Consider the following 5,824-nt stretch of genomic DNA (forward strand, 5'->3'; position numbering starts at 1 on the left):
GACATGTTGACATTGAAAAATAAGTATATGACCATATGGAGACACGGCAGTGAGCAAATGAAATGCTTTGTCACTACTATATGTTATATGGAGAATACCAAGCACCCACAACACTTGGTCTAGAATAAGTGTATGACTGTATACACACACTAAGAGAAACTAGTTAACAAGTAGCATATGCATAAACAAGATGAAATCAGATTACCAAAGTATATTTAAACAATCAAAGGAATCATTGTAACTTGTATAATAAAAGGTATCTCCTTATCATCTAACATTTATAAACAGAAGACAATGATAACTAAGCTAGAAAGAACATAATAACAACTACTATATGCTATATACTTGTTACCAAGAGTAAACCCAACCTAATAAAAACTACAAGTAGTAGGACAATAAAACAAAGCCAGAAAGAACATAACATGACAGTGAGATAAATAGTATATCAATACAAGCAAGTTGGATAATAATGACCCAGCATAGGACCTAGCATGTACCACGCACATTAACAACATAATTAACAGTGAGATAAACAGTATATCAATGCAAGCAAGCTGCAATTTGTAATAAATATGAAATGTTTGTCACTAAAAATTCACCTTAATGATCAGTAATTAATGATCATTTAAAAAAGGAATGCAATTTACACCTATCTAACTACAGCTAAATTGGAGTATGAATTACCAACTAAATTTCTGCTATCACATTGAACAACTAATCAGCAAGATAAACATATTAACAATATGCACATTCTGTTACTGTACTATAACATTCGGGCACATTTGAGTGTAGCAAGATAAACAACTCACCTTCATAGGGAAGCCAAGGAATCTTCTTCTAGTATGTGTCCCTTCAAAAGCAACAAATTTCTCTAGTCTAGGCTTGTGCGGCATATGCTTGGGCACATCATCCAATGCAGATCCATAGTATAGGGCCTCAGGAATGGTCTCCGAGGTCTCCTACATGCATAACCCCTAAGATCAACGAAATATTTTGCGAATCAAAAAGCTCAGAACATAATATATCCCCAAATGCAAAAACCCTAACCCTAAACTAACTAAAGGATGAGAGGGAGAACTTATAAATTATTCTGTTTCCATGAAGTCGTCGCCCATGCTGTTGTTGTCATCACTGCTCTCTTCTCCATCCCACCGACGAGGTGGTTCAGTATTAGAGGAGAGCGAGCTTGGGGAGAGAGTGCGCGACTGAGGAGGAGGAGTTAGCTCATTTTGACCCGGTCGGAATGCCCCCTGGCATGTGCTACAAAATTGAAGCATGCGTTATTTTCCAAAAAAGCAAGGAGTTTTTCCCGCAACGCACGGCACCATGCGACGGCAACAGGGCGCTCGACCGTCAAGGGGGCCATAAAGGTACCATAGATTGTTAGTATTCTCATGTATAATGATCATATTGGAGCGTTTCTCGACCCGTGGGTCTAAATCTTTGTGTGCCAGAAATTCAAGGACGAACCGTGTAATTTTCTCTTAGATCTGCCACCTACGTCGGTGATACGTCTCCAACGTATCTATAATTTTTGATTGCTCCATGCTATTATATATTCTGTTTTGGATGTTTAATGGGCTTATTTATACACTTTTATATTATTTTTGGGACTAACCTATTAACCGGAGGCCCAGCCCAAATTGCTGTTTTTTTGCCTATTTTAGTGTTTCACAGAAAAAGAATATCAAACGGAGTCCAAACTGAATGAAACCTTCGGGAGCGTGTTTTTTGGAACAAACGTGATCAAGAGGACTTGGAGTGGACGTCAAGCAACCAACAAGGAGGCCACGAGGCACGGGGGCGCGCCTACCCCCCTGGGCGCGCCCTCCACCCTCGTGGGCCCCTCGTGGCTCCATCGACCTACTTCTTCCTCCTATATATATATCCACGAAAACCTAAAACCTTCTGTACTACAACAGGACCCCCACTATAGCAACGCCTTTTTCCGTATCTAAATGTCCATATATGTGTTGCTAGGGTCTTTACCAACGGTTTGGGATGCGTAGCCTTATCCAGTGTTGCTAGCGCATAATGCAATGCTTATACTATCGTTGGTAAAAAGGTCCGTTGCAAGAGAACAACAGATAAAACGGACTTTTACAACAATTTTATGTGTTGGTGCTTGATGTACATGAATCAAAATCCCATTGCTTGGCAATGAAGAATTTCCAACGTTTCAAGTGTTGGTACATATATAGTGTCAATAATAATATTACATGTATATATAATTATATATTGCTAGCAATTAAATTAATGCTCCATGTAAAGGCGATAATTATGTATTTGAAGTGAACGAAAAACAACACAATATACTCACGAGAGGAAGAAATCATATATTAGATCAAAACTGTTGGATTACAATAGTGGATATTACAGGAGGAACATCATCCAAATGTGATGCATAATCTAACAATTTTCTTGACCGCGAAACTTAAACTGAAAATATCCATCTTAACTGAGGAACAACATCCGACAAGAACGTCATCCCTACAATATAACTAAAACTAAATGCATCCGTCATCATCATCATGAAATGGATCATCGACATCATCATTGCAGTATAATCGCCACACTCCCATATACTCATCCATTTATCTTTTGAATCTACAAACAAGAAAACAAAACTGAACTGTTAACACACAATACCTTGACATGAAGCAAATAGTAATATAGGCAAATATTAGTCACGTACAAAGGTTGAAGGCCATGGAAGCTTTTATTTTTATGCATTACCGAGAGTATTGCAGTTTTGCAACTTCATACCAAATATTCAGTTTGCACTAGTGCCATATCGACATGCACTACCCAGAATTCATTTCTAATTTCAGGACCATCAAGTTTAAATTTAGGATCAGAACTTACCATTGTATCTAGAGCTACGCCCTTGTTATGATTTTTCGGGCTCTTCAAGAATACTTTAGTTCCTGCCTGTTAGAAAAAATAAAAGTTGCCATATGAGAAGACAGAAACAAAACAGGGGAACATATGAAATGAATTTGAGCACAACAGATAGTTCATTGGCATCCATCCAACTCAGGGAACCACTTCGAGCACTCTTACAGCATGCATTAGCACCTTATGTTGTTTTTGTAGTCTGGACAACAGACTGATAGCAAAGAAGTAATAAACAACTAAACAAGCCACAAATAGTCTAAACAAAATTTGTATGTGATTATGAAAGGATACCGCTTGTTTGCAACAGAAGTTTTTTCTCCCTGACATGCACTAACATTCTTGTTTTTAACAACATTTAGCAAGACGACCAGTAGATACATAACCATTGGAGCAACATATTTTGAACATATTGTATATGGGAATGGATATATACCTTATGTGCAGCAGAATCTATTTCCCTTCGCTCGTGCACTGAAATTCTTGTCCATTACATATCTGCTGCAACATGACAATGACCAAAAGTTTAAATAAATTATGTAAAAGACAATATTCTGTGGTCCTACTCGACCTTATGATAGTCATCCCCACAGATGTGAAGACGATTAATTCAGATTTCAGCTCAAACAATCATATTTTGAAGTAATTTTTGCCCCTACAATCAATAAAATAAGTCTTACCACATTTATTCCTTATCAAATCAAAATATCAACTCATTTAGTACTAAGTAGGTACTCGGAATAAATCAAGCTATTCCTATTTCATAGTGAAAATGATGAACTAAGACATGAAACCGTTACTCTGAAATGTAAATTTGCAAGGGGTCCATTATTTTGTTCATCGGGTGTATAAGAAAAAGAGCAAGTAACAAAATGAAACTCCATATAGCAGCTCTTTCAATGACCCCATGCTTTTTAGTTTTTTTTCTATGCTGGGAACATTACTATGAATAAAATGCAGTTATCTTTCGATACTAGTAATTTAACTGTTGATCTATTTCAGTTGCTTAGGGAAGATGAACTTGTACTTGTGTGGTATGATGTTTAACTTGGTTTTTGCAGGGGGGGACACATGTTCAGGTTTAACACTATCCACGGATAGTAAGAGGATCATAAGCTCAAGGACACCCAAGTTCATTCTCTTTGGTCTTAAGGAGGTTTCGTTCATGCACAAGCATTAGAGCTAGGCTGATGAGATTTTTAAGTTGGAACTGTGAGGAGATCCCATGGGCCAAGGCTGATTGTGTTGCAGAGTATACATGTGTTTTCACTATCATGCACATGGTTGTTCACTAACATTTATTTTCAGAACAAGTGTGTCATTTTGTAGACTGGACTTCTAGTTGTGCTGCTGCAGATCATGTTCTGATATTCATAATAAAATTAACATTTTATTAGGGCCTCACTAGTCTACATGATACTTACTGCAATTTGTCCATAGGTACGACCAAGATAACACTTCTTCTAGTCACTCCATCGTTCATTTTCTACAAATGACACCCCAGCCAGAATACAATATGATAGCAATAAGAAAATAACAAGGTCACAAATGTCTGCACACACACGAAGAAAGAAAGAAACTATGCTAGGTGTTCAACCGCAAAATGTTAGGCAAGAACTAACCCAACTGTACTACCCAACTAGAATAGGATAGTCAGAATTGGAGTTCCATGAAGAAAGTCTATGAAGAGATTGAACTCACCAAGGTAGTAATGGTGGAGAACTACATTGAAATATTGCACGCATCCACACCTGAAACCTTAATAGTTACTAGATTTAAGCCACCTCTTATGTTCAGTAAACCTACGAACACCAAAACAAGGAGGCGTCAGGGCACTATAATGAATAAAACCTAAAAAGCTATTCTCAATCAAATAGGGAACGTGTAAGCTTATAGAAGAAGAATCTGAAACAACCCCCTCTATCTCAAGGCCCCCAAAATTCTGAACCAATAATAGAGGACAGCTATCAAACACTTGGTGTGCACTACCAAATTCACACAAGAGAAGAGTAATTAGAAAGCATAGAAGGGACAGATCTGAACCAAGGGGGGAGGAGGCAAAATCGTCAAGTCGTACTAGTATTTACCTTGTGTTTCTATGAATCGAGGGTGGGGACTGATCTGCTTTCCATCCCAGTTGCTGAACAAGACATGCCTCTTGTGCCCTCAACCTCAAATCCTCAATGAATCGGCGGGGTGCGCTACGAGGTTCAGGAGGGAGGGTAGGCCATGATCGATCTCCTCAAGATAGAGATCCTATGAGACGAGGAAGGGAACTGTGTTGATATGGGGAAGGGGGAGGTTTCCGATTTTGATGGCGCAGTTACCTCCTCGCGATGCCAAATTTTGGTCTGCGTTCTTCATTCGTATGGCGGGTGGGGCCATGGTAATCAAGCGCGCGTGCTTATTCGCTATCGCGGGAGAGAATGGAGGGAAAGGAAAACTTTGGTGCGAAATCACAAAAGAATACCAGTAGTAAAAAATTATGCGAAATAATTTATAATTTTTGTTATTATCATATCTGGCCCTTGACACGCACATGTACATATATTTGTGCCAAACACAATGTGCTTCTTCTATGATTGTAAAAATTCAGTGCAAGATGGGTGAAGTAATATTGATTTTTGTTGCTCAAACCGGGCCTGATTGGCCGCGAATTGCCGCTCGCGGTGTTTCTGCTCAACTTCATTCGTCGTTGCGCGCATGGTACCGTCAGCCGCGGACACCACCCCGCTCCACCGCCCTTCCCTTGCCCTTGTCGGCGATGAGGGCGGCGGAGTGCAGCGGCTAGGCCAAGCCGATCATGACCAATTGGTCATCGGGGCGGCACCAACGCCGCGCGCAGACATCTTCATGGTGGTCTTCGACTGGTAGATGGTATAGGCCTTCACCAGCGCGGCGTTTGCGAGGACCCAGTCTGGCGCAACAT

The 5,824-nt window shown here is 39.6% G+C and overlaps 1 long non-coding RNA gene across 1 annotated transcript; it reads right to left on the reverse strand.

Annotated features, from left to right (window-relative positions):
* Positions 1-2,328: 2,328 nt before the first annotated feature.
* On the reverse strand, positions 2,329-5,243 carry LOC123106410 (uncharacterized). The gene is made up of 5 exons (XR_006451323.1): positions 4,983-5,243; positions 4,597-4,697; positions 3,332-3,396; positions 2,866-2,931; positions 2,329-2,607 (listed from the first exon to the last, which is right to left on the reverse strand). It is a non-coding gene; the product is annotated as an uncharacterized lncRNA (long non-coding RNA).
* Positions 5,244-5,824: the final 581 nt, after the last annotated feature.

Source organism: Triticum aestivum, chromosome 5A (assembly GCF_018294505.1).
Source record: "Triticum aestivum cultivar Chinese Spring chromosome 5A, IWGSC CS RefSeq v2.1, whole genome shotgun sequence".
In the NCBI taxonomy this organism is placed as follows: Eukaryota; Viridiplantae; Streptophyta; class Magnoliopsida; order Poales; family Poaceae; genus Triticum; species Triticum aestivum.